Source organism: Hypanus sabinus, chromosome 31 (genome assembly GCF_030144855.1).
Source record: "Hypanus sabinus isolate sHypSab1 chromosome 31, sHypSab1.hap1, whole genome shotgun sequence".
NCBI lineage: Eukaryota > Metazoa > Chordata > Chondrichthyes > Myliobatiformes > Dasyatidae > Hypanus > Hypanus sabinus.
This window is the reverse complement of record NC_082736.1, coordinates 8,080,823-8,103,630: the sequence shown is the minus strand read 5'-3', so window position 1 is coordinate 8,103,630 and position 22,808 is coordinate 8,080,823.

Here is a 22,808-nt window from a genome sequence, read left to right as displayed (position 1 = left end):
CTGACATAGGTGGTTTAAGGCCTTGTGAAGAGCCTTGAGATTGTGTCGGCCATTGACATGCTGTGGTGATAGGCAAATTACACTAGGTCTAGGTCTTTGATGATGCATGACTTCAGTCTAGTCATGACCACCCTCTCAAAGCTTTTTATCACAGTAGATGTGAGTGCTACTGGACGATATTCCTTACGGCAGCTCACATTATTTTTCTTAGGCACTGGTATAATCGTTGCCTTCTTGAAACAAATGGGAAATTCCGCCGGTGGTAGTTAGCGGTTGAAAATGTCTTTGAATACTCCCGCCAGTTGGTTGGAACATGTTTCCGAGCCTTACCAGGTACTTCGTCGGGGCCCTCCAAATTGCAAGGGTTCACTGCCTTGAAAGAAAGACTAACTTTCGAAATAGAAAGCTACAGATAGAAAACAGGCTCACGAGGTGCAGCAGGGTGCTTCACAGCTGTAGCTATATTCTCCGTTTCAAAGCCGGGATAGCAGACGTTGAGTTCACCTGGTAATGAAGCATCTCCGCCATTCATGCAATTGGGTTTCACTTTGTAGGATGTAATATCTTGGAAACCATGTCAGTGTTGTCCTCATCCGATATCGTCTCCAACGTTAGTCGGAATTGTCTCTTCGCCCTGAAAACAACCCTTCGCCAGTCATACCTGTTATTCTGATACAGACCTGGGTCACCATCTTTCAATGCCACAGGTCTAACCTTGAGCAGACGACGTACCTCCTGGTTCATCCACGGCTTTTGGTTTGGGAATGTATAGTGACTCTCTGCCGGCATACTCTCATCCTTGCAGGTTTCAATGAAGCCGGTATCAACTGCAACATACTCATCCAGGTTCGAAGATGAATCCCAGAATATGTCCAGATCTCCGATTCAAAGCTGTCCTGTAAGGGCTCATGTGCTTCCCTTTTCCATAACTTCTTTCCCTCACTACTGGTGCTGCAGTCTTCAGTCTCTGTCTATGCTCAGGGTGTAGAGGTACAGCCAGCTGCTCAATTTTCCCGAAGTGAGGACGTGTATTGCCAGGGCAGGCATTCTTGATGATGCTGTGGTAATGGTTCTGTGTGTTCTTTCCTTGGGAATGATCTGTTAATAGGAATTATTTTTTTTTTCACATTGGCACGGTTAAAATCCCACAAAACAATTGTGAAGGCATTAGGGTGTGCTGTTCCGTACATCCTAATGCTATTACTCAGATCATCTAAACACCATCATTATGTCAGTGCCTGATTGGCATTGCCCTGAGATGGAATGTATAACGTTGCAAAATGATCACGGAATTCTCGCGAGGTTAGTAACATAGACCGCACTTAACTGCGAGGTATTCCAGATCTGGTGAACAGAATTGGGAAAGCATTGATATATTAGTGCACCGAGGGGTTGATCATGGCGCATACTCCTCCACCTCTGCTTATGAGAGACTATATAGATCTATCGTGACGGTGTATGGTAAACCCGTCGATCTGAATCATTGCATCCCGTACTGAAGGGGTTAACCAGGATTTCATGAAATATAGGACACACGCGGTACTAATGCCCCTGTGATTCAACACCGTAGCTCTGTGTTCACTGATTTTATTCAGCAAATCCTGCAAGTTTGTTAGCAGGGTAGTCTGTATCGGGAGTTTAAGTCTCCATTTCCTAAAACCCACTTGTATCCCTAACCTGCAGCCAGGTTTCCTGCATGGAAACCGGCGGGGAATCCGTCTACAATCAGCATTGTTTCCGTCTGTTGTAAGCAGCGTCAGTTCATTTAATCGAATTAAGGCATCTTTGTTAACTGCACTGAACTTGGAAGCAGTTGTGTTTTTTAGCAGTCTCAGGCTGAAACGAAGATATTTAATGCTACCCATTGTGAGTTCTGCTGCCATTCCAGTCGCTTTGAGGAGCCCTGGAAGTGAAATGAAATCATAAGCGAACACCTCATTTTCAAAATTGCGGTGAAAGGAAAGTTTTTAATAAAACAGTTGAAGACGTTTGAGACGTGTGAGGAGATTCCACAGAGGTGATGATGGCCCGCTGTCTAACACAGATACTTTTCATTGTGAGGAGATAAATGATACAACTGGAATGCCTTCTCTGTGGTTCCCGGTGAATGTAGTTTTAACTAAGCCAGTCTGGGCAGGAATAGATGTTAACATTGACTGATGGGATAACAATAAGTAGACAAGGAAGGAATGTGAATTATCAGAATGTGATCACCATCCAAATGCTGGTTTGGATTCAGACAGGGTGAAGAATGTTAACAGATCGGGGGGGGGGGGGGTGGTGATTGAAGATGGAATCCAAACCTGTTTCACAAACACTGTTGCCCATTATCTACCCATACAACTATGCAGCATGTAGCTCACTTAGACAGTTCACTGATGCCGATACTCACTCGTTCTGTGCTTTCTTAGCCTGCCACTTTGTAAGTATCCGCCACCTTAAAGAAAGGGGGAAAAAAACTCACTCGCTCTATTTGCAGACTGCCAGTAGATTTTCAATTCATGTCAGCAGAAATGTATCACTATTTGGTGCCCTTTAATTTTAGAAAATTAAGAATAACATATTAAATTCCTTTGTAACGTTCCAGATACTTACCTACTGGTTCGCCATTTTATTTGATATATTTGTCTTCCTTTTCTGCAGATGGCATGACTTGTGCTTGGCTTTATAATTCCATACTTACTTTGTCAAGACATATTGAGATTTACATGTGCTGTGATATCGGTCTTCTATACCAGATTCTCGCTTTCTCTCCACAGTTAACTGTCCTGTCATGTCAGGTTTATAATTTCTCTTACTCCAAAACTACGGACATCAAAGACATCACACTTTAGGCCCTCGGGAATGTTCGTGATTGGAAGAAATTTGGAAAATGACCAGCGACACAATCCATTATAAATAACGAGGTTCAGGGGTACTTCGAGACTAATGATAAAATATGTTACAGTCAACATGACCTCTGTGAAAGGAAATCTTCCCTACCAAATCTGTTAGAATTATTTGGGGAAGAACTAATCAGGGTGGACAAAGGGGAGGCAGTGGATATCAGTTACTTAGATTTTCAGAAGGCATTAGATAATGTGCCTCACATGACTTTCATTACAAGATAAATTCCTGTGGGGTTGCAGGAAATATATTGGCATTGATAAATGAAGGGCTAACAGACAGGAGGCAGCGAGTGAGAATAAAGGTGGCCTTTTCTGTTTGGCCTCCAGTGACTATTGATGTTCCTCAGGTGATAGTTTTGTGAAACTTTACTTTTTGACATCGTCAGTCAGTGACATAGATATTAGAAATGATGTTTCTGTGGCAGTTTACTGATGATACTAAGATATGTGGACGGGTAGGTAGTGCCGAGGAAGCAATACGATTGCAGCAGGAGTTAGACAATTTGGAAGAATGGGCAAAACAGTGGCAGATGGAATGCAGTGTTGGGAAATGTGGGATAATACATTTTGGTAAAATGAATAATACAGTGGACCATACTCTAAATGGCAGAACATTCAAAAATCAGAACTGCAAAGGACATCCAAAACTCAGTCTTAATAATGGAACCCAACATTCCCCCAACAATTGACATCAGGCTAACTGGTCCATAGGTTCCCTTTTTCCATCTCCCCCCTTCTTAAATTTTGGTGTGACAGTTGACATTCTTTGCAATGGTACGATGGGAATTGTAGTTGCTCAATTTAACTGGCTCCACATTTTTATGTTCCACGTATGTTCCCCCAGTTTGTGAGAGGGAAGCGCACTCATATTCCATGGATCGATAAGCCAGTGAATTTGAATGGAATTCCAGCAATGAAAAACAAATCATACTGGTGTCATGTAATTCGCTGACCCAGGCTCCAGCATAAATCCATTGTTTTAGTATTCAATCTCCGCTAATAAACTATCGCATCAGCGTCTCCTAATTCATTGGTAGAGTTGCCACAATTAACTGAATTAATTTTGCTGACTTCACTGGGAACGATAATCTAATAACTTTCACGCACCTGGCTGCATGAATATATAGTAGATTTACCAGCCATTTGAATGTCATGGAAATTTATTTGCAATCTCAACAATTGGATTTGCGCTTTATTTACATGACGGAACATTTAATATAATCAGATGTTTGACCCCATTCTTCAGCTCCTCTCTGAATTTCTTCTGTGACAGAGTGTAGATACAAGTATTGGTGCAGGTACAGAGAAACTGCAACATGAACCCAAACTGTTGGAAAATATACGTAGGGGTGTTCAAGTATCTGTCGGTGTAAAAGTAATTTTGAGTTTGCCAATTAAGAGCATATACAATATAGGGGATCCACAACAATATGAAATTAGCTGATAGAGCGAACAACAAAATCATTGACTTTCTCCGGTTCTCCACCTCTGAATCTTTTTTATTCTCTTTGCCGTTCCTGAGCCCCCGGCGGACTCTGTTTGCTGCTATAATGTGACTGATTGTTAAAGCATTAAACAACAGAATCAAACCGATTGGCAATAAGGTTGTACTGATACTGTTAAACAGCTGGCATGCTTTCCACGCTGGTAAGTTAAGATAATCCAGTTTAGCAATGCAGCGCCATGGTACGTTCTCAATGATAAGGTAAGGTTCTACCGCAAAATAAAACGGAACACGCCTCGCACAGCTCCCTAAACCCACAATTACTATCACCACAGTCGCTATCTTCTCGGTGCAGTATCGTTCCCGCAGCTTTTGACTACAAATTGCAATACAACGATCAAAAGTGAAAGCCACCGTGAGCCAAACAGAACAGTCCATGCTTGCGAGTCTCAGGACAAGCGTCACGGCGCAGATCGGTGTAATGAGCAAAAAAGACGCGTACATATAAATACTATTGATCTGATCGAGTACAACAGCAACGATAACACACATTAAATCAGCTGTTGCCATTCCCACCAGGTAACGGGAGACGCATTTAGAGAGCCCGCATTTTCCCCGAGACAGGATCACGATCGCCGTTAAATTAACTGCAATGAAGCAAAACAGAATTAGATTCAATAGCTCTGATTTGTTTACCTGGATACGCATGCTGAGAAATCCGTTGTTCTGGATTGACTGAACGTCATTCTTTTGACCCTATGGCGGGTCAGGCTGAGCTCGATTTGGAGAGAGTAAAAAAAAGTGTTTACGCGCTCCGGACCTATCTTTCGATTGGAGAACCCGAGTGATGGTTGTGTCTCAACTTTCTAGCACTTTACAACGGAAATCTTGCAGCCCACCGTATACTTGCCAGTGGGTGGCATATTGACCCACTAATGTGGACGAAAAGTGCGACCTACTTGTCGCTGATAAACCAGGAAGCTAACAGACAGACCTGTGACAACGGTAAAGGTCTTTTCATTTCAATAAAGGTTTATTTCTGCATTGATAAAGGCCGGTTTCAGCATTTATACTGAATCAAATTCAGAACAATATATACTGGTAAGACGTTGGAACGTCGAATGACATAAAATTGTGAAGAGTATCAGTGAGAACACTTATTCATTTGCTAAAATGGAGAAAAGAATCGGCCATATTAAAACGATTAGTAATGCCAGAGAAAAAAAGGAGATCATGCTTAAAGCTGAACTAGTTTCCAACACTCATCAGACGAGGAACTATCTGTAACAGATTTTACGGTGAATATTATGCCGAGCAGTCGGCACAGAAAGAAATACAAAACACAGACACATACACATAACAGCCAACTTCAGGAACTTACCAGGGATACCAATCGCTGCCAGTACAGGATAGTAAATACTCGCTATGTAGTAAATTGCTGGATATCCCATTTTCTGTATGAAGCAGCAATCAGTTCAAAATGGTCCAACGTCCGATGTCAATGCTGTTTGCATTGTAAGGTCTTATATAGGAAAGGATAGTGCTCCTTGGGGCAATTAATTATCCTTCCAAGTTGGTTATGTCAGTGACAGTCCATTGAACAAACACTTCAGGTAAACCGTTTGTATGAGCTGTGTCATCGTGTAAAGAAAATCCCTCCTCAGATAAATCACTAAATAACCATTATGCTTAGTTGTGTTGCTTCAACCCTTTCAAATGAGAATATTGTACACCCCCTCTCTATGACACCATTTTGTGTTTTTTTTTCAAATGGAACAATTCTTTGAATCAGTATTTTGATAATGTGCAATATCACACACAACCGATTATAATTTACAACGGTAGGCCCAGTGCATTAGGATTCTTAAATTGCAAAAGAAGAAGTTTAAAGATCAGTTGAACAGAGTACAGGAAAGGAATGTTCCTATTGGAAGGGAAGGCTGGAATAGAAAGATAAGAGAAACAGGGATGACCAGAGAGTTGATGAATTTAGCCAAATATAAAAAAAAGGAAAGTAGCTAAAGCTTCGGAGGTTACCTTCAAAACGAAGCACACGAGGAGCATAAAGAAGCGACAAGCGCACTACAGAAGGGGATTTAAAAAGTCTGGAAGGGCAATGAAAAGTCATTGCTAATCAAGATTAAGGCGCATCCTAAGACGTTCTATACATATATCAGCAGTAAGAAAATAGGTAGGGAGAGGGTAGGACCAGGAATGATAAATGATAAATATTTACTTGGATGCAGAAGAAATTGTGAGATTTTCAATGAAAACTTTGCTTCAGTGTTTACTCCGTGGCCTCCGTATAAGCCATTATTGCCTCATCCTCTCTTCAGAATAGCTTTTCATTTTTGGTAAGTATCTATCCGCCAACTTCTAAATTGTTACCAAAAACTCCAGCTGTTGCTGTTCTGCCGTCATCTATTCCAGTGAACCATTCCAGTCAACATTGGCCAGCTAGTCCCTCATGCATCTGAAATTTCCTTTGCTCTCCTGTAATACTGAAGCGTCTGACTTTTTCTTCCCCCTCTCAATCTAAGTTATGAATTCTATCATATTATGATCACTGTCTCCTAAGGGTTCCTTCACCTTAAGCTGTCTGATCAAGTCTGTTTCATTGCACAATACCTAATTCAGAATGAGCTTTCCTCTTGTAGACTCAGTGACAAGCTTCTCTAAAATTCAAACTCGTAGGCCTTCTACATATTTCCTTTCTTAGGATGCAGCACCAATCTTATCTTTCCAATCTAACTGCAAATCGAAATTCCGCCCGTCACTAACATAATCCTGCCCTTTGTGTAATAGCCTTTTCTATCTCACGTTGTAATTCGAATCCCACATCCTGGATGCTCCTTCGCAACCTCTACACAACTCTCAACAGTCACTTTACAGTGACATCCTTGTAGTTCCTTAACTCTACCCACAAGGATTAGCCATCCACAGATACGAAGCCATCTCGTACTAAGAATTTGATTTCAGTTTGATTTCATCTCACCTAGCTCAATCACCAGTACTATTCTCGCTGTGGTCCGGAATGCTCCACTGCAGAGTGTAAGTCCACTAGCCAGTAGAACTTCCAATTTGTAGAGGACTGAAGGAGCTGGCTTCCCATAAATCACACAACCATGACCCAGACGGGATTGTACTAAATAAAGCATGATAAACTGTCAATAGAAAACTCCTAGAAAAGTTGCCGTCATACCCATCCAAGCAGCGTATAAAGTTAATGACCGGCTTACGTTTACCCTATAAAAGCATTTTTTGTTGTCTCCAAGTCAGTATTCTATCCAGCTATAGCTCCAAATACTTAAGCAAAGGAACCCCAGACAATGAAATCCCATACAGAGTAAGGTGAAGAAAATACACACTATGTATTCAAGTACAAATTACACATTTTGATTTAGAAAGCGAAAACTTAAAACCCCAGTCCAAAGATCATTGGTCCATCGTTGATTATGCTCTTCGTACAGATCTTACCATATACTTAGTATTAGGAAGCGTTTTTTACTTAGCCCCATCGTCAGGATATAAAGTAAAAGCGAAACCAGTCCACACGTCATCAAAATTATAATGAATCATTTGATTAAACAATATTGAACAAATAAAACTTCTCCAGATGGGGAGTTGGGGTGTTGGGGCATTTTCACTGTAATCTCCGATTACACATTTTCACTCACCCTCACTCTCAACATAGGCCAAAACAGAAAATTCAACACCCTGATGCTCGGGTATGTGATAGCCTCCTATATGCTGTCCTGGAGGTGTAGTATTTGCACTATTGACAACAAATTTCGGCTATACGAAATTAAAGTAATCATCAATAAAGCTTTTAAAAGTCTCTTGCTTCTCACAAATATTTTCTATTGTCCATCAAACTACGCTTTCAATATACTCATACATTACCTTGTCTAGTCCATGCATCTATAGGAACGTGTTTCGCAGACGCTTTGCCTTTTCTTCGTCCATTGAAGGCAAATTTCCCTTCTCCACTAATATTGGAAAATGGTTATATCTTCTGATAGCATTCAATGTCTCTAGCGTTCTCCATAAAACTCAGACCAGTTTTCCTCCTAACTGATTAACAAAATCCCCATCAATCGGCCTTTTTATCATTCCTAATAGCTCTGCTTGTCGTCATGGGATTTAACACTCTGCACGATGTTTCACCCGGTTTGCCCTTTTCATTATCATTTAGCATCAGGTCTCAAATTCCAACTGTGTACGTTGACCCGGACAACACTAAGGACTGGGATATTATCACTTCCCATGCAATCAACCATTATATCCCAGCTACGGTCTCCTGCGAATGGAGCAGAGATAAGAGTCGAATCAAGAGATACGACAGAAACTGGCAGCTTTATCAATATCCATCCTCGTCACTCTTCCATCATTTGAACAAACTAAATTACATAATTCCTGAATCTTCTCTACTGCGCCTCGACCATAATGAGAGCCATTCCTTTGACCACCCTTTAAGTACAGTACGTGATTGAATAGCTATGGGGATGAGACAAGAGCGCAGCTCTACACTCAACAAACAAACATCAGAATGACTCTGCGATCCTTTCCTGCACCTGCCCAGAAATCCGAATGCAACAGATTCCATATATTTAATAATCAGGATTTATTTAACCATTTGCCTCACCCAGGACATCTTCAGTGGATCTTCGACTCTCTGAGCGGAATGTCAGACGCTGAGGAGAAACCGGACAGGAAAGTACGAAAGACATAGATCGCGTAGAATAGTGAGAGTAGAAAATTGAAATACGAGAGGAAATACGAGAGATTTCAGCTCAGAATGGGAGAGAGCTTGAAGAAGATGTGCGGAGCACGGTTTTAAATGGAATTTGGTCGGTGCATGGCAGGTTTGGAGACGGAAGGAGATATGATATTGTTGTTGTTGTTGTTGTTGTATAAAGCAACAACAGCTAGGCACAGTAATTTGTAAGAGTGGTGTGATATGGAAAGAGTTAGGCTATTTTAGTTTACTTCTACATCGTATATGAAGGACATATAGCGGGCCGAAACGCCTGTTTTTAGGCAATTCCTTACGGTAATCTCAGCAGACCACGCCGATTGGTTGATGCTCAGTGACGCCAGTTTATTCCCTCTCCCCTCTTTGTGGAATGCCGGCCCGTGAATCCCTTGCATTCGCGAGGGCATTTCATCTGGTCATGCTACACTAATAAAAGATCACAATGCCACACAGCAGAGAAACAGGCTCGTTGGTCCACAACGTCAACATAATCAGAGCACCCCCGTCGTGCTGGACCAGTTTTCAGTATTTGTCTCATAAAATTCTCGGCCTCAGTAATTCAAAGCTCAGTGTCTCCATCAGCACTTACGATTAGGTCCCAAAGGCTAATCATCCTTTGGGGAAAGCCCGCCCTCAGATCTTAGATAAGAACATAAGGACATAAAACATAGGAGAATGAGTCGAGTATCCGGCCCATCGAGCCTCTCCCGTCATTCAATAAGATCATTGATGATTTGTTCGCAAACTGAGCTCCAACTACTTTTGACAAGGCTCCGCACGGAAGGTTAGTTAGGAAGGTTCAATCGTTAGGTATTAATATAGAAATAGTAAAATAGATTCAACTGTGGCTGGATGGGAGATGCCCAGAGAGTAGTGGTGGATGAATGTTTGTCCGGTTGGAGGCTGGTGACTAGTGGTGTGCCTCAGTGATCCGTACTGGGCCAATGTTGTTTGTCATATACATTAATGATCTGGATGATGGGGTGGTAAATTGGGTTAGTAAGTATACAGATGATACTAAGACAGGTGGCGTCGTGGATAATGAAGTAGGTCTACAAAGTTTTCAGAGAGATTTAGGACAGTTTGAAGAGTGGGCTGAACGATAGCAGATGGAGTTTAATGCTGATAAGTGTGAGGTGCTACATTTTGATAGGAATAATCCAAATATGCATGGTAAATGGTAGGGCATTGAAGAATGCAGTAGAACAGAGTGATCTAGGAATAATGGTGTATAGAAGGTGGAATCTCATGAGGATAGGGTGGTGAAGAAAGATTTTGTTGTGTTGGCCTTTATAAAAGAAAAGAATAGAGGGTTATGGGCTGAATGCGAGTCAGCTGGACTAGGTGAGTAAGCGTTCAGCACGGACGAGAAGGGCCTAGATAGCCTGTTTCTGTGCATTAATTGGTATATGGTTATATAGTTATCTCTCTTTTCCTCATTCACCTTTAATTATCGTACTATGTAAAACTCTATGTAACTGTATCTTAAATACATTTATTGCAGAAGCCTCAACTGCTTCCCTAGACAGAGAATTCCACAGATTCACCGCTCTCTGGGAAAAACAGTTTCTCCTCATCTTCCTCCTAAAACTCTCCCCATGAATCTTGAGGAAATTTCCCTCATTCTAGTCTCACCTACCTAATGTAAACAACTTCTTTAATTCTATCTTATCTATCCCTTACAAGATATGTTTCTATAATATCCCCTCTCATTTCTCTCAATTCCAGAGAGTATTGTTCCAAGCGATTTAATCTCTTCTCATAGATTAAATCATTTCTCCCTGAAATCAATCTGGTGGACGTCCTCTGCACTGTACGCAAAGCCGACAGAAATGCTTCCTGAAGTATGGAGACCAGAAATGCACACAGAACTCCAGGTGCGGCCTCGCCAGTACCCCGTCGAATTGCAGCATGACCTCCCTGCTCTTGAATTCAATCCGTCTAGCAATGAAGGTCAACATTCCGTCTCTTTTCTTAATAACCTGGTGTACCTGCAAGCCAACTTTCTGAGATTCACGAACGAGCACTCCCAAATCCTTCCGCACAACAGCATGCTGCAAACTTTCATCATTCTAATAATAATCTGTTCTTCTATTATTCCTTCCATAGTGCATGATTTCGCATTTACCAGCGTTGTATTCCTTGTAGACCTTGACCCGTTCACCTAACCTATCTATATCCCTCAGCAGACTCTCCACATCCTCTGTACAATTTGCTTTTCCACTCACTTAAGTGACATCAACAAATTTTGCGACGCTACATTCAGTCCCCTCTTCCAAATCGTCAATGTAAATGGTAACCAGCTGCGGACCCAGCACCGACTTCTGCAGAATCCCACTCACCACGGATTGCCAACGAGGAGAAACACCAATTTATACCAAATCTGACTTCTATCGGTCAACTAATCCACTATCCAGGTCAACACACTTCCTCCAACTCCATACATCCGTATCTTATTTATATGTCTCTTTTGCTCTTTTGCGGCACCTTATCGAACGCCTTCTGGAACTGCAAATATACAGCATTTTCCTGTTCCCCTCTATCCACTAACTCATTGTGTCCTCAAAGAACACCAGTAAGTTTGTTAAACAGGCCTTCCCTTTCTGAATACATGCTGAGTCTGTCTAATGAAACCACTTCTTTCTAAATGCTTCTCTATTTCTTCATTAATGACAGCTCCAAGCATTTTCCCGGCTACAGATATTAAGATAACTGGCCTATAGTTGCCCGCCTTTTGCCAACATCCTTAAAAAAAAAACGTGGCGTGTCATTTGCTATCTTCCAATCTGCCAGGACCTGCCCAGAGTCTAGCGTGTTTTGATAAATTATTACCTTCTACAAACTCTGACTGAAGTCAACATTTCTGCCTGCCATCGGCATGACATTTTTTCTAGTTTCCATTTTTAATGTTGGCCCACCCTAAATGTCCGTCATCGATGTCGCGTGACGTAGAGGTCTCGTCCGATCAGGAATGTTGCTCTTAAGACATGATTCCAAATTTCTACCTTCTTTGACATTGACGTTTGTCTTCTTCTCTCGTCTTCAATTCGAAATAAGGTTCGCAGAATCTCGAACCAGAGAGGTTCATCCAGTTTTGATCCCCAGAGATTTCGCCTGACTTGTTACATTTTCTGTCCAATTGCAGTGCACAGCTTCATGCAGCGGTAAATATTTACTGGAGAATCGCTAAGTAAGAAATAATGGTTTATCATCAGAACTCTGAAAGTGATGAAAGTAAAAGGCAATTTACAAGAGAAGTAGGAGTCGTTTTTTTTCGAAATGAATTATGGGTTGTTTACACGTGCGGCATGACAGCTATATTTGTAGTAAAATATTCAGCTGAAAAATAGCAAAGGATAATTTTGATCAGTCGTCCTCTGGATTATTGGTCTGTAAATGCCTCCATCGACAACAACACCCGTCCCCCGTCGCTCTGCTGTTCTGCTGGTAGGTAAAGATTTCTGCTCTTGTCATTCGTTTGTTTTTTTTTGTTTTTTTTTGCAGGTTTTAGACGATTATCCATTATTGTTGTGTTTTTTGCCACAGATGAATCCTGTTCCCTGTCTCATTTCCATTCTTTCTCTGTTGCGCCTTATTCTAGCTATCAAGGGGCCTTTTGTATAAGAATGAATGATCATCATACACTTTTCTTAAGTCTTTAATAATCGCTTTGGTCTTATCCAGGTTGAGGTTCAAGTAGTTGTGCTCGCACCATTCTTCATTCTGCATCTGCTCTACCTCCTTTATGTGTTCGGTCTCGTTTCTCAACCAGACTGCTGAAGATGATGAGCCTGACCGTCATAGGTCCGGATGTCCGGCCGTCAGTGGGGAAATATCGGAGGTGAGCTATCCATTTCATTTATCACTCTCACAGATCTCTGCGACTCCAGATAATTTCGAGATTGGATTTCATTGTCCAATCTTTCTAAGCCCATTCGTTTTACAAGATTTTCTCCATTATTATTCAAAAATTGAATATCATTAGCGTGGGGTGAATCCTAGAGCCTGTCCATACACAACATGCAATCTACCACTGAGCTAGGTCCACATTTAACGCCATAAATTTCCGAAATCCAAATCTTCCTGTATATCACTATCTAAGCACAACGTATAGACACTGAAACACAGAGAATAGCAGCTTGACGTGGTCATTCGTCTCCTAGAGCCTGATCCACCATTCATTGCGATCACTGTGGATCATCCATGTTCAGTTCCCTTCCTAGATATCATGATAACCGATGAGGATGAAACCAATTGAACCATCTAACTCAGTTTGTTCTCGGGACATCGATTGGGAAAACGTACACTGTTTGATCAAAAGGCAGTGGTGTATTCTGATTCCTGAGCAAAGGCAGCGCAGTTCCCGGATACTCTTACTTTTGCTTTCGTTTACCTAGCAGAAGGAACACAAAAACAAATATCACTGGCTCATGGATACGTTCAACTCCGCTGTTATAACTATTGAATTGTTCTGCAGCACAGAAAGATGGATGCACCGTTAATGAACAGGCCAGCTTTGCTGACAAGACTGGTGAAGTTGGCACACACTGCCCATTCCTAATACAAAATGTTACTCTATATCTCCAATACAGCCACGATGAGGCAAGTCTCAGTTTGGAGAAGCAAAACCTCATATTCTCCCTGAGTAGCCCTCAACATGAAAGAATTAAAATTGAGTTCGTTAGGCTGGCAATTTCTACCCTCCCCCTCGTTTATTTTCTTTCCTGCCCTATTCGTGATTCCCGGTTGCCCTTTTGTCTTCTCCTTTCTCTTTGCCTCTGGACCCATTCGCCTTCCTTTTTCCCCCCGCATGAACCTCTCCGCTATCCTATCAGATTTGGTATCGGATTTGCCTTGTCCACCTATCAGCTCCCAGCTTCAAGTTCAAATCCCCAATTTATTGTCCTCATCTGGCTTAACCTGTCGCTTTCTATCTTGTACTGCTTCTCTTTTCTCCACCTTCTTATCCCGGTTTTGTACCACTTCCTTTCCAGTACTGATGAAAGGTCTCGGCCTGACGCTTCGACTCTTTATTCCTCTCCATAGATCCTGCTTGTAGTACTGAGTTCCTCCAGCATGCTGTATGTGTTCGTCTGATCCCGCACTTCTTTTGTTCACAACGCTTCAAATAGAAAATGATAATACATCGATTGCAACCTCCTCAGTCACTCGCTTGGTCACGTCCGATCATCGGCCTTTTTTCAAGGACCACCGTCGCCCACTCTGACTAAAACGGAAAATGTCCCAGTTGCGACGAATGTGCATCCACCTGTAACATTAAATCTGTTCTCCCTTCTGCCAACGTTACCGACCCGTTACGTCTTTCTACCCAGTTGTTATCTCGTTGCCGTTTATGCTCCATCCCATCTTACACATCGTTCCCCATATTTCGCCAATGAATGTGATTTCATTATTTTATTGTTCAGATGGGTAATTAAATAATTAATCGATAATTCAGAAGCATTTTCTAAATGACGCCGGCTTTACTCACGTTATGTCCAATCTCGATATCCTATTGAGATGCTAATCCTGTTCCGATGATTGAATGAATGTTGGAATTCCATGTTGAACTAGCCGTTCACCTCGTTAATCCTGGGAACGGAACTGGCCACCATATCGCACAGGTGCTTCTTTGTTTGCCATATCAGAAGCACTTACCCCAAACAATTCATCCACCAGGATTTAGTTGTGGCTGAAGCAACGGTTGCTGTATTCTTCCGATCATCGCGACTGGACCAGTTAATGACGGATGGGGTGATACAGATGCCTTTGTCCCTCTCTTCGTAAAAGGGGTTGTTTTCAATTTCTAAACCGAGGAGTATTAGAGCAAGAACCCCTTTCTACCACACTCAGAATTTAGATGCTTATCCCGCGCTTCAACGACGGAAATGAAGGCTAGCGATAGTACGAGCAATATCTGTACCTGGGACATTACGCACACTTTTCAAAATTCAGTCACTAGCGTGGAGATGCCGGGGATTGAACTCCGGACCTCATGCATCGGACCTCATGCATGCGAAGTATGCGCTCTCACTCTGAGCTACAACCCCACTATCAGATTTATATGAATTCTTCAGTTTGAATCGCTGCCCATAAATCCATACGTTGTTATTCATTTCGATCCTGTCTGATCATCTGAATGTTCCCGATCACTCTGCACAGACTTTGATCACTTTTGTATATGGAAATCTGTCTGGTCTCTCCTAGATTTATTGACGCCTTGGCCTAATTTATACTGCGCACAAATTTTGACACTCTCTATCTCGTTGAAATGTGAACTATTATCACGATCATACGCAATCGCATTTACCTTACAGTTTTTCATGCGGACGGTGTCAACGTGGAGTTTACGATGATTTATCTGTTAGATTTAGAGCTGACTTATTTATACTGTTTTTATTGAAGGCATTATTGATACCCTGTGCCAAATTCCAAAGAGGCAAAATGCGTGAAGCACAAATGAACTGCTAGTTCATTTAAAGCGGAATGGCTTTAAACAGTAGCAACTGCTACATAGAAAGTCCATGAAGGCAGTAATCTGTAGCTACGTGAAGTATTTATCTACAATACAGAATATTAAATATTTCTGAATACATAATATTCATAAATAATGCAAAATATTTGCGTTAACAACATGTGAGAAGATGGATATTATTGCATCTTGTTTTATTGCTTAATTTATTTCAAACAATGAACAACAAACTGTACTTGGTAGATTATGATCCTCAAAGTAGATTCAAGTTTACGTCCATTTAGACATTCAGCGCGCACATTTTGCTGTTACTGGGCAAGAAAAATTGCAAAATGCAAGATTTTTGCTTACTCTGGTTGTTACAAATCAGAAGGATCAGTGATGTTGGGGAGAACATGGCAGTGATAAAAAGGGGGCGTGAATGTCTGACCGTCACGCTATTGACTCGCAATCTTTAAGGAATTTAAGCAAAGAGGGAAATTAGCAGAATGATTTCCAAAAAAAAAATCAAAGTATTAGTTTGAAACGCTAACTTAAGTAATGATTAAGCAAATCTTGTACTAAACACAACACTGCTTGCCAGTCTCAAATGTAACGAGAAAATTGTCCAAATAATCACCCACGTTGATTTAAAATAAACATTTTTTATCGGGGTTTATTTGTCACAATCACGAATGCTTATACTGAATGAACATTAACTCCTCGAATTAACATTTCACCTTGCAGTCAGGAATCAAGCTGTATCTTTATTTAACTTGCAAGATAACGTGAAGGAGAAATAAAGCATCTGGGTTCTTGCGTCGGCAAATGACACGGTGAGCCCCAGTGAGCTCAGTGAGGCACCCACCTGCTACCACCTGCACCTGAGTGGTTGGGTCCTGTGTAACAGCCACCTGCCACCAGACAGCTCTGAGTCATTGGGTGTTGTGTAATATCCGCAGCACGGTATGGGTGTATTGAGTAAAGGACATACAGGCGGGTTACTAGACACTTCCGAGAGTCGGCTTTGATTTTATAATGCATGTTCTCTGCATTAATTACACGGAAACCTGTCCGCAAAGGAGGTAGTAGTCCGTTTGTACAGCACTTAATGAATAAAATGTCCGTTTGTACAGCTCTTAATGAGTACAGACGGGAGCATACAAAACCGATAATAAAATCTACGGGATTTCCACGAAACTGGAGTGCGCTCGAACTTTTCGTGAGTGTGACTTCCGTGGTGGGCAAATTCATGGCTGAGTTTGATTTCAGTGGTGGACAAGATTTTGGATGAGTCTGAATTCAGTGGTGGGCAAGTTGTTGGAGAGGAACCTGAGAGGTAGGATTTATGAGCATTCGGAGAAACATAATCTGATAAATGAGAGTCATCGTGTCTTTGTCAAGGGCAGGTACTGTCAGTCGAGACAAAATGAATTATTTGAGGAAGGAACAAAGCACATTTATAAAGGTAGAGTGGTGGATCTAGTTTATATAGATTTCAGTAAGCCTTTTCACAAGGTTTCCCATGCAACACTCCTTCTGAAGGTAAGGAGGCATGGGATCCAAGGAGACCTTGCTTTGTGAATCCAGAATTGGTTTGCTCGCAGAAGGCAACGGTGGTTGCAGATGTTTCGGTTTCTTCATGCTGGTCCGTCAGCAATGGTACTTTGCAGCGTTCTGCTCTGGGGTCACTCCTCTCTGTGAGTCTTATAAGTGACCTGTGTGAAAAGGTGTGGGTTAGTAAGTTTGCTAATAACACAAAGATTGGGGATATTGGGGATATTTTGGAGGGTTATCAGAGGTAACAGCGGGATATCGACAGGATGCAGAACTGGGCTGACAAGTGCAGATACACCTTAACCCGTATAATTGTGTTGGGTCATTTTGGAAGTTCAAATTTGAAGACAAAATACGATATTAATGGTGAGACACCTGGCAATGCGGAGGATCTGTGAAATCTTTAGGTCGGTATTCATGGGAAATGCAAAGCTGTTGTGCATGTTGACAGTCTTGTTAAGAAGGCTTATGGTGTGTTGGGATATCTCAGCCGTGGAACTGAGTTCTAGATCTGAGAGGTAATGCTACAGTTACATAAGAACTTGCTCAGATCCCACTTGGACTACTGTGTTCGGTTTTGTTCATCTCAGTACAGGACGGTCGTGGATACGATAGAGAGAGTGCAGAGGAGATTTACAGGGATGTTGTCTGGATTGGAGGGCTCACGTTATGAGAATAGGTTGAATGAACTTGGTCTTTTCCCCTTGGAGCGACGTAGGATGAGAGGTGGCCTGATAGAGGTGTCTAAGGTGATGTGGGTTATTGATCGTGTCGATAGCGAGAGGCATTTCCCCATGGCTCAAATGAATAACACGAGGGTAGATAGTTATATGGTGCTTAGAAATAGGTACCGAGGGGATGTCAGGGGTAGTATTTTCGCACAGAGAGTGTTGAATTCGTGGAATGCAAAGGATCAGGGAGTCACAGAAAATATAAAGCAGAACCCGTGACCTAAAGGACTCGAATCGGCGCGGAGAAAACCCAAGGAATTTCGAGTCTGTCGATACAACATCTCGGCCACCACTACCACGTTCTCCACATGAGACGGGGGCACTCGTGATCCCTGAATCAGAGAAACAGAGTTGCCATTGAACTAAAAGCAAAATCGGCTGGAAATTCACAGCAGTCCCATTAGCATCTGTAGAACATGAATCAACCTTCACTTTGAGATTGATGACCTTTCACCCTGAATTCCGTGCGGGCATTTCGTTCACCCCGTTCACTCCGCGACCACAAACCACCTTATCCCCATGTGGGCATTAGCAGCAGGGGAAATGGTGCTTGCAGTTTTACTGCTGTCTTCGAGAACAACGTGCTGGGCCGCCTTCAGCACATGTGTCGTGAGAAATCTCCGACTGGGCTCTCAGTGACGGGGCTCCAGTCTTCTGACCAGGCGCCCGAGCAGTGACAGCAATGTGGAGTCTTCCCGATGTTTTTTTTTCGGAATCCGAATGTGTTTCACTTCCCTCCGTCTTCCTGATTTATCCGACGTCCGTGGAAGTCCGTTTTAGAAGACAGACTCCAGATAACAACATTGGTCTGGACTGGAGACACATGCACTGGAGAGCGTGTGAGAACGGCGGATTTCGTTCTTCCACCGTTCACATGTCTAAGCAAAGCTTCAGTATTACCTATAAATAGTTAGAATAGGAAATCAGGGATCACGTTCAACGTTCAAAGTAATATTCTTATCAAAGTACGTCTATGGCACCATATACTATTCTCAGATTCAGTTACGTGATGCCATTAACAGCAGAACAGAGAAAACACACAAAACCCGACAAGCCACAAATGTGGAAATAAATTAATTAATAATATTTAGGTAATATCGAAATAATCAAATACACATTAGGTAGGTAGGTAGGTAGATCGATAGATAGATTAGATAGATAGATAGATAGATAGATAGATAGATAGATAGATAGATAGATAGATAGATAGATAGATAGATAGATAGATAGATAGATAGATAGATAGATAGATAGATAGATGGATAGATGGATAGATAGATAGATAGATAGATAGATAGATAGATAGATAGATAGATAGATAGATAGATAGATAGATAGATAGATAGATAGATAGATAGATAGATAGATAGATAGATAGATAGATAGATAGATAGATAGATAGATAGATAGATAGATAGATCGATAGATATTTTTCTGGATAGGTTCATCTGTGGATCGACGTCTATTTTTGACATGCCTTATTTGTGAAGTTTCTGAGGAAAGAGTGATATTGTGTCTTCACTGTGATGGCATTATTGTGACGGTGCAAGAACAGATACTCTGTTATGATAGCTCTAATAAATTTAAAGCAACCTACACTCTGATGAGGACAAGCTAATTAATCTCAAGTTCATTTTTCTGTTGACCATCTCTAAAGCTACGTTTTATTTGTGGAATCGGATGGAAGGAGTCGTGGTCGTTATAAACAGACACATTGGGAAGCAGAGAGATGAAGTCCCGGTGAACTCAGTACAGCCACAAAGGGGAGTAGTGAATTTGTGTTTGGGGGACGGGTTGGCAGGTCGAAACCGATTGGGCTGTGCCAGTGTTTGAAGTATGTGCTGTAGACGATAGAAATGGAAAGCAAACTTGACGATGGTAACGTCCAGAAAGAGGTCTTGCTAACTATTCCACATAAAACATTAATTTTACTCAGGTGTCCCCTGATCTATTGAATATATACAGAATCTGTGTTTGTCGTATTACTAAATTAATCTTTTGGTGTCATATTTCAGCAAGGATAGAAAGGCGTCGGAGTGAACAGAACATATCTAATAGTGATCCAATAGATTATGAAACCAGAATTATTTGTCTCAGAACCGAAAGAGTTGCGAGGGCATCTGATGATTATTTAAAAGTTCAAATGCATCTAAACCACTGAAACCATAAATGAACACTACTTTTCGAATTTTATGGTGAAAGAAATATCGTTAACGAAGAACTTGCAGATGTTTGCGACCAAGTGACCGTTGTAAGGAATTTCTTCAGGGATGGCTTGGTCCTTATGTCAAATTCATTAATAAATACAGCTGTTTTTCATTTTTCAGCAAGCAATGGTGTGTTTTCAATGTGCTTCTCGGTGACTGGATTTTTATCAGAAGAACACTGGAGGGAAGGAGAGACGTTCTCATAGGGTGGTACGATGATAATAAGGAGATATGGAATGAAATTCAATTATCTCGCTGTGACAGTAATCCTATTACAAGCTTGAAGGATTTTAGGAGATGTACATAACACTGAAGATGTGATCCAAACCAGTTTCATAAACCGTATACTCCTACTACGGCTATACAAACCTTCTGTATAGTTTTTCATTGGTTTAATTTCTATTCCCAGCTCCGCACTGTTCGTACGTTTGCAGATGCTGCAAGTAGCTCACTTGAACTGGGCAGTGATATCCATTTCAAATAGCCGTTTCCATCGTTATACAAAGTGGGATTACGTGAGACATTGAAGAATGAGAAAAAATATCTTGTGTCTATTGCCAGTATGTCCTTCGATATCAGTATAGGTTCTCCACTATTTGATGCTATTTAATTTTAGAATGTAAAGACATACATTAAATTGCCTCGAACAGTCGACATACTTACCTATTTGTTCACCTTTCTTCTCTTATCCATGTATCGTCACACACCACAGCTGGTATGATGTGAGCCTGTCTTTCTTACAATTCTGTAATTACTTTGCCAAGTCTCGTTTAGGCTATTCTGTTATTGCGTCTTATACACCACATTCTAGCACCCTCTCCACAGATAACTGTTCTGTAATATACGGTTTGTTAATATCCTGGGTTCCATAATTACAGTCGTCAAAGCTGTACCGTCACGCTCTCGGATTTCGGGGATGTTGGTGATCTACAGAACTTTGGAAGGTGGCCATTGATAGAATCATTCTTTCTAATCGGACTTCCTTTGGTATAGTACAGAGGGTGAAACCCCATAAGAGAATTCAACATTTGGCGAGAAAGTGCCATCATCTATAGTGGATACATCTGAAAGTTACTGGAAGCAAAAACAAGACACCATCTTCCTCTTTCCCACAGAAGAAGATTGTTACAATTGTCAGCAGTCGATCTCCCAAGCGCATCCCTCAGAATTATCCGCTGGGCTGACAGCATTCAGCTCTTTTAGAACTAATTCCGCTCTCACCTCAAAGTCACCAGTGTTGATATTTGCAGACTGATTTCAGCAGATATTTCTCATTTCCGAATCCCCAGGAAATAAAGGACGCCGTGCCTGCAACGGCCAGAACTTTATAACAATTGTAGACCATTCATAAGTAATATACTCACAATAAGAGGTCCAGGCAATGACTATGTCCAGAAAGACAAGTTCTAACCATACCGAACAGAGTTGAGAAGTACCAGATGGAGTTCATTATAGATAGGAGTGAACTGTTCATTTCAGTAGGTCAAATTTGAAGACAGCATATGATATTAACGCTAAGACGCTTAGCATTGTGGAGGATCAGAAAGATCACGTGGTCCATATGATACTCGAAGCTACTGCGCAGGTGACAGCGTTGTTAAGAAGGCGTATGGTGTACTGGTCTTCATCAATCGTGGAATTGAGTTCAACAGCCATGCGGTAATATCACAGCAATATGAGACGTTAGTCAGATCCTACTTGAAGTATTGTGTTCAGTTCTGGTCGTCTCACTACATGAAGCATGTGGATACTATACAAAAGAGTGCAAAGGACACTTACAAGGAGGTTCTCTGAATTGGTAAGCTTCTCTTATGAGTGTAGATTAAGTGAACTTGGCTTTTTCTCCTTGGAGCGACGGAGGGTGAGAGGAGACATGTTAAAGGTATATAAGATGATGGGTTGAATTGATGGTGTGGAGAACCACAGGAAATTCCCCAGGACTGAAGTGGCTAACAGGGCGGGGCATTGATTTAAGGTGCTTTGAAACTGGTACAGGCGGGAATTCAGAGGTACGTTTTTCACACAGAGAATGGCGGGTGCGTGGAATGCAATGCTGGCGGCGTTGGAAACGGTTAACATATGTTCTTTTAAGAGCCTCTTGGGTAAACAGAGCGTAGAAAAAGAACGGGTTATAAAACACGGGAATTCTAGGCACTTTGAGGGCAGGTTAACTGGTGCGCCCAATATGTGGGCTGACGAATCTGTAATGTGCTGTAAATTTCTATGTTCTGACGCTTTCCAACGGCATTCAATGTTTATGGTATTATGACTAATCTGCTACCAGACCGCTTGGTGACATTCGCAGCATCCAACCTCCTCCTCTGATCCGAAGTGAAGGGCAGAGCGGATTAATTTCGAAGTTAGGAGGCTGCTATTGAAGAGGCAAACCTTTGATTTATTATGAGATCAGTTGCTGAAAACTCTTTATAAAGCTCTTTCGTTATCGAGGTCCCGACTGCCGGCTGACTGGAAACATTAAGTGGACGGAACAGAAAACGCAACCGAGCTAGAAATGCTTAGACAAATATAATAGTGCATGAGATTTTTTTTAATCAGTTCTTCCAAATTGCTTTGTACAATATGAAGCAACGAATTCTTGCCGGCTCTGACCCTTTATCTGTCTCCAAGCAAAATAAAAACTTTGAAAGAGGTACCCTATTCTCTCTTTAGTTTCGCTGTTATAGCATTCAGCGCCGTGCCTTAGAACAGTTGTTCGGAGATTGATTCTGGACTATCGTTAATTGTTGAAAGTTTAAATTATTCACATTTGAAGA